Here is a 12,388-nt window from a genome sequence, read left to right on the forward strand (position 1 = left end):
CAGACTAATGGCCAGACCGAACGAACCAATCAGACCTTGGAAACATATCTGAGATGTTTTGTTTCTGCAGACCAGGATGATTGGGTGTCCTTTTTGCCGTTGGCTGAGTTCGCCCTTAATAATCGGGCCAGCTCGGCTACCTTGGTTTCTCCATTTTTTTGCAATTCTGGGTTCCATCCTCGTTTCTCTTCAGGACAGGTTGAGTCTTCGGACTGTCCTGGTGTGGATTCTGTGGTGGACAGGTTGCAGCAGATCTGGACTCAGGTAGTGGACAATTTGACCTTGTCCCAGGAGAAGGCTCAACTTTTCGCTAATCGCAGACGCCGTGTGGGTCCCCGACTTCGTGTTGGGGATCTGGTTTGGTTATCTTCTCGTCATATTCCTATGAAGGTTTCCTCTCCTAAATTTAAACCTCGTTTTATTGGTCCGTATAGGATTTCTGAGATTCTCAATCCTGTGTCTTTTCGTCTGACCCTCCCAGACTCCTTTTCCATACATAATGTATTCCATAGGTCGTTGTTGCGGAGATACGTGGCACCTATGGTTCCATCTGTTGAGCCTCCTGCCCCGGTTTTGGTGGAGGGGGAATTGGAGTATATTGTGGAGAAGATTTTGGATTCTCGTGTTTCTAGACGGAAACTCCAGTATCTGGTTAAATGGAAGGGTTATGCTCAGGAAGATAATTCCTGGGTTTTTGCCTCTGATGTTCATGCTCCCGATCTTGTTCGTGCCTTTCATGCGGCTCATCCTGGTCGGCCTGGGGGCTCTGGTGAGGGTTCGGTGACCCCTCCTCAAGGGGGGGGGGTACTGTTGTGAATTCTGTGGCTGAATTCACTCCTGTGGTCACAAGTGGTACTGCAGCTTCTGAACTTCCTCCCTCAGGTGTTCTGGTGAGCTCGTTAGCTGCTTCGTTACTTAACTCCACCTGATGCTGCTATCCTTGCTCCTGGTCAATGTTCCAGTGTTGGATCTGAGCTTCTCCTGATTGTTCCTGTGACCTGCTGCTCTGTATAGCTAAGTGCTTTTTTTGCTATTTTGTTGCTTTTTTTCTGTCCAGCTTGTCTTTTGTTTTGCTGGAAGCTCTGAGACGCAAAGGGTGTACCGCCGTGCCGTTAGTTCGGCACGGTGGGTCTTTTTTGCCCCCTTTGCGTGGTTTTTGCTTTAGGGTTTTTTGTAGACTGCAAAGTTCGCTTTACTGTCCTCGCTCTGTCTAAGATTATCGGGCCCCACTTTGCTGAATCTATTTCATCCCTACGTTTTGTCTTTTCATCTTACTCACAGTCATTATATGTGGGGGGCTGCCTTTTCCTTTAGGGTATTTCTCTGGGGGCAAGTCAGGCCTATTTTTCTATCTTCAGGCTAGCTAGTTTCTTAGGCTGTGCCGAGTTGCATAGGTAGTTGTTAGGCGCAATCCACAGCCGCTTTTAGTTGTGTTTAGGATAGGATCAGGTGTGCAGTCTACAGAGTTTCCACGTCTCAGAGCTCGTTCTTTTGTTTTTGGGTATTTGTCAGATCACTGTGTGCGCTCTGATCGCTAGGCACACTGTGTCTCTGGATTGCCTTCATAACACCTCTCATTAGCAGACATAACACTAAACGCGCTCATTTTAAACAAAGAAGCCTGCCGGTTACCCGCGGTGATGTCCAGGGGCCGCCGGAGAGGTGAATATATCAATATTTTTTATTTTAATTCTTTATTTTACACCTCACTATGGATCCGATACCGATACCCGATACCACAAAAGTATCGGATCTCGGTATCGGAATTCCGATACTTGCGGTATTGGAATGCTCAACACTAGCTGCAACCATTCAATACACACAGTTATGGGAAAAATACTACCGCTTGAAACACTTAAATATTATTACCATAGACCATTGTTAAGTTTTAAGTAGGTGTGGAAATATGCCACAATGTAGCAAAGCTTTTAAAAATAGAGGTGTTAATGATTTATTAATTATTTTTTTTATCAATTAACAAAATGCAAAGTGGGTAAATAAAATCGAAATCAAATCTACTGTATATTTGTTCTGCCCTCTGCTTTTAAAATGGGATCAATTCTTCTAGGTACACTTACACAAAATCAGGTATTTTGTTTAAATTGTCAGGTGTATGAGTAATCAATTTGACCAAACAGGTGATAATGATCATCACCGCACATAATTTAAAATACAGGCATTAACTGAAATAGAAACATCCATGTAGGAGGCTTAAATCCGGGTGAAGAGCAGTTAAACTCTGCTACAAAGGTGAAGATGTGGAAGACATTTTTATGCCACAGGTCATACATTCATTACGGCAAGACTGAGCACAGTGACAAGACACAAGGTCGTTCAACTGCATCAACAAGGTCTTTCCAAGGCAAAGATTTCAAAGCCAAGGTTTCAAGTTGCGCTGTTCAAGCTCTTTTGAAGAACACCAAGAAATGGGCAATGTTGAACACCACAGACACAGAGATTGACCAAGGAAACGTAGTGTAGAAGATAAGACACATTATGCTATCTTACCTTTGAAGTTGGAAAATGTCCAGCAGTGCCAGTAGTTTAGAATTGACAGCAATTAGTGGGACCTAGCTACACCCATCTCTATCTACTGTTCTGAGAAGTCTGGTCTTTATAGAAAAATAGCGGTAAAAAATCCATACTTTTTACATGGAAATAAGGCCAAACGTCTCAACTAGAGATGAGTGATTTTGCTTGGGTTATTATTATAGCACCATTTATTCCATGGCGCTTTACATGTGAGGAGGGGTATGCATAGTAAAAAGAAGTACAATAATCTTAAACAATACAAGTCACGACTGGTAGAGTAGGAGAGATGCAGGCGAGGGCTCACAAAGGGTTCCCTCTTATTCACTAAGCTATAGTGCTTGCTGATTAAGCTGCAGAGGTAACCTGGCTTCTTGAATGGCTTCTTGAATCGCGCTGACCAATCAGCTGTAAGGCGCTGCAGCTGCATGTGTTACGGCTGTGTGACAGGCATGACACATGTATGGAGAGCCCACCAAACAGGCTCTCCATGTACAGTACAGAGCAAAAGTTTGGACCCACCTTCTCATTTAAAGATTTTTCTGTATTTTCATGACTATGAAAATTGTAAATTCACACTGAAGGCATCAAAACTATGAATTAGCACATGTTGAATTATGTACTTAACAAAAAAGTGTGAAACAACTGAAAATATGTCTCCAGGCTATGTAAGGGCTATTTCACCAAGAAGGAGAGTAATGGGGTGCTACGCCAGATGACCTGGCTTCCACAGTCACCAGACCTGAACCCAATCAAGATGGTTTGGGGTGGGCTGGACCGCAGAGTGAAGGCAAAAGGGCCAACAAGTGCTAAGCATCTCTGGGAACTCCTTCAAGATTGTTGGAATACCATTTCCAGTGACTACCTCTTGAAGCTCATCAAGAGAATGCCAAGAGCTGTCATCAAAGCAAAAGGTGGCTACTTTGAAGAACCTAGAATATAAGACATAATTTCAGTTTTTTCACACTTTTTTGTTAAGTATATATTTCCACGTGTTAATTCATGGTTTTAATGCCTTCAGTGTGAATGTACAATTTTCATAGTCATGAAAATACAGAAAAATCTTTAACTGAGAAAGTGTGTCCAAACTTTTGCTCTGTACTGTATGTGTCATGACTATGACACAGCCGCGACACATGCAGATGCGGCACCGATCATCTGATCGGCCGGCATGATCCAGGAAGCCAGGTTCCATCTGCAGCTTATTCGGCAATCACTATAGCTTACCGAATAAGAGGGAACCCGATCAAATTCGCTCATCTCTAGTCTCAATTATGCACGGAAAACATACGAAATGGAGTGTAAAAAAATTACAGCAGGTGGCCTAGACTGATAAGACAAAATATGAAATATTTGGCTTTAACAGCAGACAGTATGTTCACAAAAGAGCTGGAGAGTGGTACAATAATGAGTGTTAGCAGGCAACAGTGAAGCATAGTGGAGGGCTATTGTAGGTTGGAGACTGTATACTAGCAAATAGAGTTGGGGATTTGGTCATAGTTAATGGTGTCTTCAATGATGAGTAATACAGACAAAGACGTGTCCACTATGCAGTAGGACAACGACCCTAAAACATACAGGCAATGTTAGAGTTGTTTGAATCAATTTGCAAGAATCAGGCCACAGGCTAGGTCATTACTCTCTGCCACTGGATGGGAGCCCTGAACACTGCTTCTTACCTACCAGAAACTGCAGTTCTTCTTTTGATTAACTGGCCTGGCATGACATCACATATGCAAAACCCAATGATAAAGTCCCGCAAGGCATGTTAATCAAAAGAAAAAACACAAATGCTGGGGGGTAAGTGGTGTTTCTCAAGGTTCCTGTCCAGTGGCCAAAGATTACTGACCTTACTGCTGGGCTCAGTACTGCAAATAGATTTGCAAGAATTCTATTTTCAGCATAAAGAAGAACAAGGAGTCCTGGAAGTGATGATACGGCTCCACATAACCCTGATCTCAACATCATCAATTCTGCCTGGGTTTAATGAAGAGACAAAATGATTTGTGCAAACAGACATCCACAGAAGATCTGTGGTTAGTTCTCCAACATGTTTGACACAATCTCTCTGCCAAGTTACTTCAAATTCTATGAAAGTGCACATAGAAGAATTAATGCTGTTTTGAAGGCAAAGTGATTTGATTTAGATTTCTCTTTTGTTCATTGTCTTTGCAATTTGTATACACAGTTGATTTATTTATACAAATATATATAAGTAAATGGGCATAAAACATTGACATGTTGTGAAGAATTGAATAACAATTTAAAACCATTTTTTTGTGGTTTAAAAAAGCTGCACATTTTCTAGCAACTTTTGTCCAAAAATAATTGTATCTTGTGATTTTGCACTTTTTTTTGTGACTTTTCAAAACTGCCTGTAGAAATGGGCAAGGCTTAGTGGAGGAGGTGATGCCTGATTTCCTATAATTTACAACAGAAAGTGGCCACACTGGTTCACAGCTCGTAAATTTTAGTTTCCACTGCATGGACAGCCCAAGATGTACAAAGTTATTTAGATGTGTGGGCCTCTAAATAAGTTTGATGCACCTTACTCTTAGTTGGTTACTGTTTAAGACTAAGGTATAAAACCTAAGTCTTAATTAATTCCCCCCTTTGACTTTGCAATATTTTTAACTATTTCACAAAAATTCTAAGATTTGTCACTTCCCTTTTTCATTTAACATAGAAATCCAATCTGTACTTCAAATATGGACAATCACGATTTATTACCATCAAGCCCCAACCGATGTTAGAGGAACCTGTCTCAGGACTCATGCCTTCTGACAGGTTTCCTTGAATTATTGAGATTTCTTATTAAGATTGAGCTTAAAGGGCCTTTTGCATAGAGCGATATTCACCTGAATGATGAATATTCATTGCATCTTTGTACATACATAAACATTAATTTGTCAGATGCCAATAAATGCAAAGGGTTTCAGACAAATGATCGTTCATACAAAACCCAAATGAAAGTTGCAACAACAGATAAATAAGCAAAGGCCAACTGTCTGGCTGTAGAGTCCATTGGTGCTCATAGTGAAAAACGTATCTGCCTTTGCAAAAAAAAACCTTAGAGTGAGGACCTGGGGCAAAGTGTGACCAAGACAAAAATTAAAAGTGGGGCCCCAAATGCTAACATATCACACTGTGACCCAGAAACATATAGAATGCAAGCCTATGTTTGACCATTAAATGAGTGAAGATCCCTATATTCAAGTCATTCAGTGCTTGTTTACAAGCCTATATACATAGGCTGACGAGGAATCATAGAGATAACATGATCGCTAACAGATCGCTCCGTCCCCATGCATTATCTTTTCATTAGTAGCACATGTCCTGTTTACACTGGGTAATGTGCAGCTGGTAATGATGATTTATCGGTCGTCCATGACAGCACCACAGAGAGATGGGATCCACCCTTCAGGAACAGGAAACCTGCAGATACATAAGGGCGGCACCTCTCCCACGCATCAGTTGGTTTCCTGTTCCAGGAGGACAGGATGTCCTACAGATTATCCGCATTTCATCTGAGAACCCAGGCCAGCTGTCTGACTCAGGTAGCGAGGGGGTCTACTACCTCGGTCAGTGCGGGTCCCTGGAAGCGCCACGGTGGGTCCGGGTAGGGCTCCACAACAGTGAGCGGAGCAGGTGGAGCGGAGTCCGGAGGATGTCCGACTCCAGGGGCCAGCGACGGAGGTAAGTATTTCCCCCCCCGGGTCCATCCAGTTTCCTCGGTCACCCTGCGTCCTGTCGGTCATCCTGTTCGGGGCGTGTGGCATGGCGACATGCGGCGGGGTCGGGCGGCGGTGCCGTGCCACAGCCTACCTGTGCGTCCCTGTGCGCTCCTTCCGGCGCTGGAAGTGACGCGGCAGGGACCGGAAGTCGGACGCCAGCCGGCTTCTGCAGGCGCCGCTATGCTGCGGCCACGTGCAGCAATGGCGGCGGCGTGGGGAAAGCGGCAGGGATACTGGCAGTGACCTGCATGGGGAGCAGAACCTCTGGCCACGCCTATGCCAACATTCCGGATCCGGGGAAGGCCTATTTAAGGCCACATTGAAGGCTGCAGGGCTGCTTGTGAGCCCCTTTTGCAACAATGGATGAGCCAGAAGCTCCCGCCGGTCTGCTGGAGCAGGAGCAGGACAGGGCCTCGAGAGGTCCCATGCAAACCCCTAGCAGAAGACCCGTGGACACAGTGATCAGCCCAGGCGTAGGACTTCATTTAGACTGAAGGATCTGGTTCGCTCCCCCAGTATTCCGGTACCTACTGCTGCTGCTGCCTGGGTAAGAGACCTTCGTGAACGTACCCTTAGGGGAAAAAATGCACTGGTAAAGTAAAGAATAAGGAGTGTGCACTATGTGGTTGCCCTTTGCCAGACCCCTACCCTAAAAGACTATGTCAGTCGTGTGTGCGACAGACAGTAGGGAGAAAAGGAAATATATATATACATTTTATAGCAGTAGTATTACTTAAATTACATAGGGTTCTTTCCGCTCCCATAGGTGGCGGAAGAGTCTCCCGATTTAACTTCAAACCTTAAAGAGATCATCAGGAGAGAAGTAAAGGATTCCCTAAAATCCTTGTCCCAAGGGGAGCCTTCCAGAGGAGAAGGGAACCTAGCGTTCCAGATTCAGACTCATCTACTGCCCCTAGGAAAGAATACAGTTTGGAAGCCTCCATCTCCTCTGCATCCTCTTCCTCCTCAAGCCTCCGTCTCCTCTGCATCTTCCCGCTAGACCAGATGGACAGGCTGATTAAATCAGTCAGATCCACCATGGGGGTAGCTGACGAAAAACCAGAACTTTCGGCGCAAGACCTAATGTTCAGTGGTCTAGACCCGAAAAAACATAAATCATTTCCACTTAATGATAAAGTTCAAATCCTTATCAGAAGAGATTGGAAAAAGCCAGAAAAAAAGGGCTCCCTACCACCGGCTTTTAAATGGAGATATCCCTTTGACGACCCCTTGGTGAGCACGTAGGATAAGGCGCCAAAATTAGACGCAGCGGTGGCTAAGGCTTCTAAAAAATCCTCCATTCCCTTTGATGATATGGCTTCTTTAAAAGATCCTGTTGATAAGAAGGCAGATTCGTTTCTTAAAGGGACTTGGGAGATGTCGGCTGGTGCTCTAAGACCTGCAGTAGCTGCGACATGCGCAGCCAAATCGATGATGGTCTGGCTGGACCAGCTAGAGTATAAGTTAGAAGATGGAGCCTCTAGGGAATCCATGTTAAAATCCCTGCCGACAATCCAGAATGCCGCTGCTTTTCACGCTGACGCGTCCGCAGATTCTGCAAGAATGACAGCTAGGGCTGCAGGGTTATCAAATGTAGCACATAGGGCCCTATGGCTGAAGTGTTGGCCAGGCGACAGTCAGGCCAGATCCTGTCTTTGCTCTATTCCATGTGAAGGAGAATACTTGTTCGGTCCTGTTCTAGACGAACTGCTGGAGAAGGCAGGAGACGAGAAAAAAAAATTTCTCAGTCTGCCGACCACTTTCACAGGGAAAAGGTTCTTTCACAGAAGACTGGCCAGGGACCCAGGCAGATGGGACAATAAAAAGAAAAAAGGTACTGGATTCATGTTTGGAGGTGGGGGACATCAGAAACCATCTCATGAGATCAAAAAGCCACCCAAATGACTAGTCGCCCCGGTGGGAGGTAGACTATCTGCCTTCTACCCAGCCTGGACAAAAATTTCCAGTAGCAATTGGATTTTGGGAATAATAGCTACAGGTCTACGGCTAGAGTTCTCTTCTATCCCTCATAATTTCTTCAGCGTTACCCTGCTCATGTCCTCTCTAGCAGAACAGTTGGCCCTCAACAGAAATTCACGACCTGCTCAGTAAGAGGGTCCTATCAAAGGTTCCGGAAGGAGAATGTGGTAATAGATTCTACTCTCCTCTATTCCTAAAACGTAAACCAGAGAGCTCCTTCAGAACTATTATCAACCTTAGGGCTCTTAACAATTTTCTGACCATACAACCATTTAAAATGGAGACTATTAATACCGCAATAAAATTACTGTTTAAAAACTGCTTGACGGTGGTGTTGGATTTAAAGGACGCCTATTACCATATCCCCATTTATGCAGGCCACCAATGATTCCTGAGGGTAACGGTCCAGTTAGAGGGGGTGGTCAGACATTTCCAGTATAGGGCCCTCCCTTTTGGCATATCGGTCGCCCCCCGGGTATTTACTAAGGTCACGGCGGAGGTCATGGCTCACCTACATGAGTCTGACATTTTGGTAATCCCCTACCTCGACGATCTCCTTATCGTGGGTAGAACAGTTTAGAACAATTACAAAAAGTAATGTCTGCCCTGGAGCGTTTGGGATGGTTACTAAATTTCAAAAAGTCCCGGTTACAGCTAATGAAAGTACAGCGATTTCTAGGCCTGACCTTGGATTCCCAGGATCAGGAATGCCATTTACCTCACGAAAAAATAGATCACCTGCACCTTCCGGTGCTAAACGCATCCAAAAACCCCGCCATGTCCCTGAGAAAAGTGATGTCTCTGTTATGCTCTCTCTCGTCCTGCATTCCAGCAGTCCGATGGGCCCAGTATCATGCAAGGGTACTGCAGGGCGAAGTATAATTACAACCAAAAATTTGGGGGAGTCACCTAGAAAGCCAGCTGACCTTGTCCCAAAACATTATTGTATCCCTCGAATGGTGGCTAGACCGAAATAACCTGTCCACGGGGTCACCTGGGAATATAACGTAACCCGTATAATCACCACAGACGCTAACCCTTCTGGTTGGGGGGCTCAAATGGGTGAAATTATAATCCAGGGACTTTGAGACCAGCTTCAGACGGAAATGTCCTCTAACCTGAAGGAGTTAACGGTGGTGGAGCAGGCGGTTAAAAAACTCCTTGTCTATCTACAGGGCCACCACGTACGGATATTCTCCGACAATCGGGTCACCGTGGCATATATCAATCAAGGCGGAACCCGTTCCAAATCCCTGATGAACGTGGCAGATCATCTATTCCAGCTAGCAGATCACACTTTCTCTCATTGACAGCTCTTCTTATAAGAGGAATAGAAAATACTACGGCGGATTTGTTAAGCCGCAACACCATGAGGCAGGGAGAATGGTCACTAAACGATGCCATCATCAACCTCATTGTGGAAAGGTGGGTTCTTACCAGACATTCCAGATCTTCTATTCCAGGGCCAAGTCTACCATCCTCGGGCGGTTGGATTTTGAGCAGTCACTGTTAAGAGATAGAGATTTCTCTCAGGGCCTGATTAACACTCTGCTGAAAAGCAGAAAAATTATCACCACAAAAATTTATGTCAGGATCTGGAAAAGATTTCTTCGAAACTCGGGGGTAGTAGCTGGTTAATCAACACCAATAGACCAGACTTTGGAGTTCTTGCAAAAGGGGTTGGATATGGGGTTATCCCCAAACACTCTTAAAGTACAGATTTCAGCCTTATGGGCCGTCTTTGGCTGCAACATTTCTGAAAATTACTAGGTCAGCAGATTCATCAAGGTGACAAAACTGTTTAAACCAATGGTGAAGAATAGGGTCATGCCGTGGGACTTAAACTTAGTCCTCTCGGCCATGACAGAAGCCCCATTTGAGCCAATTTATTCAGCTTCTATTAAGAACCTGTCTCTTAAAGTAGCCTTCCTGGTGGCCCTAACGTCAGCTCATAGGGTAGGCAACATCCAGGCATTATTCAGGCTTCCCCTTACATGCAACTTAGGGATGATAGAGTGATACTTTCCCCTGATCCAGCATATCTTCCTAAAGTAGTGTCTAGATTCCATAGAACACAGGAGATAGTTCTTCCATCTTTCCTCCCTAATCCCACTAATGATAAAGAAAGGAAACTACACACTTTAGACGTAAGAAGATGTATCCTAGAGTATTTAGCAGAGACTGATCCTTGGAAGATAGATAACACCCTATTCGTATCCTATCAGGGTAGAAGGAAAGGTCATAGAGCATCAAAATCTACGCTAGCTAGGTAGTTCAGGGAGGCTATTTCACTGGCATACGTCTCAAAGGACAAGCCAGCACCTGAAGTTCTAAGCGCATTCCACTAGAGCTATGGCTGCCTCGTGGGCGGAGAGGTTAGAGGTGTCGATCGACCAAATATGTAAGGCTGCTACTTGGTCTTCTCCAAACACATTCTATAACCATTATAGATTAAACCTGGGTGCTTCCTCGGACCTCTCTTTTGGTGTAAGGGTGCTGCAATCTGTAGTCCCTCCCTAATCAGTTTACTCTCTGTAATTCTCTCTGTGGTGCTGTCATGGACGACCGATAAAGTCTTAGTTACTCACTGGTTAACGGTGTTTTTCGGAGTCCATGACAGCACCCGTACATACCCTCCCGTCTTCTTAGGGTACTTTCACACTAGCGTTTTTTTAAATCCGTCACAATGCGTCGTTTTGCAGAAAAAACGCATCCTGCAAAAGTGCTTGCAGGATGCGTTTTTTCCCCATAGACTTCTATTGACGATGCATTTGCGACAGATTGCCACACTTCGCATCCATCTTGCGACGGATGCGTCGTGCTTTGGCGGACCGTCGGGAGAAAAAAACGCTACAACGCCCCCACCTCCCCGCACCTTACAATGGGGCAGCAGATGCGCCAGAAAAATGCATCCGCTGCCTCCATTGTGCAATGCAGCAAACGCTAGCGTCGGAATCTCTCCCCGACGCATTGCGACGGGGAGATTCTGACGCTAGTGTGAAAGAAGGGCCGCGCTTAGTAACCCGATGTTTACCCTGGTTACCGTTGTAAATGTACAAAAACAAACACTACATACTTACATTCCCGGTGTCTGGTCAGGTCCCTCGCCTTCAGCTTCCCGCACTGACTGGTGAGCGCCGGCCAGCCGTAAAGCGCAGCGGTGACGTCACCGCTGTACTTTACGGCCGGCACTCAGTCAGTGCGGGAAGCTGAAGGCGAGGGACCTGACCAGACACCAGAATGTAAGTATGTAGTGTTTGTTTTTTTACATTTACAACGGTAACCAGGGTAAACATCGGGTTACTAAGCGCGGCCCTGCGCCTAGTAACCCGATGTTTACCCTGGTTGCCCAGGGACTTCAGGATCGTTGGCCGCTGGAGAGCTGTCTTTGTGACAGCTCTCCAGCGACCAAACAGCGACGCTGCAGCGATCGACATCGTTGTCAGTATCGCTGCAGCGTCGCTTAGTGTGACGGTACCTTAAGACTTTTTCATTCAACACAAACCATCCAATCACTCAATGAATGAACGTTTAGCTTGTTCATTGGTTGATTGACAATATGATTACACCTATGAATGCTCATATGCACTGATAGGATTCCTAGATGTGGACCCTACACACACTGTATGCAACGCACACACACATACATTTTATGTTACACACACTCTGCATGTTACACACATACACACAATGTATCCTATAATCACACATACACACAATGTATCCTACAATCACACATACACACGATGTATTCTACAATCAAATACACACGATGTATCCTACTATCACTCATACACACAATGTATCCTACAATCACACATAAACTGCATGTTAGGAATAATGCAAGTTACCCACATACACACACATATACATGGTTCATATTACACACACATCATTACACACACATACACTATATATGTCACACACTGCATTTTTCACACAATACATATTGCACGGATGCACACACATTGCCTTTTACACACACACAATACGCGCACCCAGACTACATGTCACATACACACTGCATGTTACACACACATTGCATATTACACACGCATGCACACACACACACAGAGTACATGTCACACACATGCTGCATATTACACACACACACTACATGTCACATACACACTGCATATTATACA

This window comes from Ranitomeya imitator, chromosome 5 (genome assembly GCF_032444005.1).
Source record: "Ranitomeya imitator isolate aRanImi1 chromosome 5, aRanImi1.pri, whole genome shotgun sequence".
Taxonomy (NCBI): domain Eukaryota; kingdom Metazoa; phylum Chordata; class Amphibia; order Anura; family Dendrobatidae; genus Ranitomeya; species Ranitomeya imitator.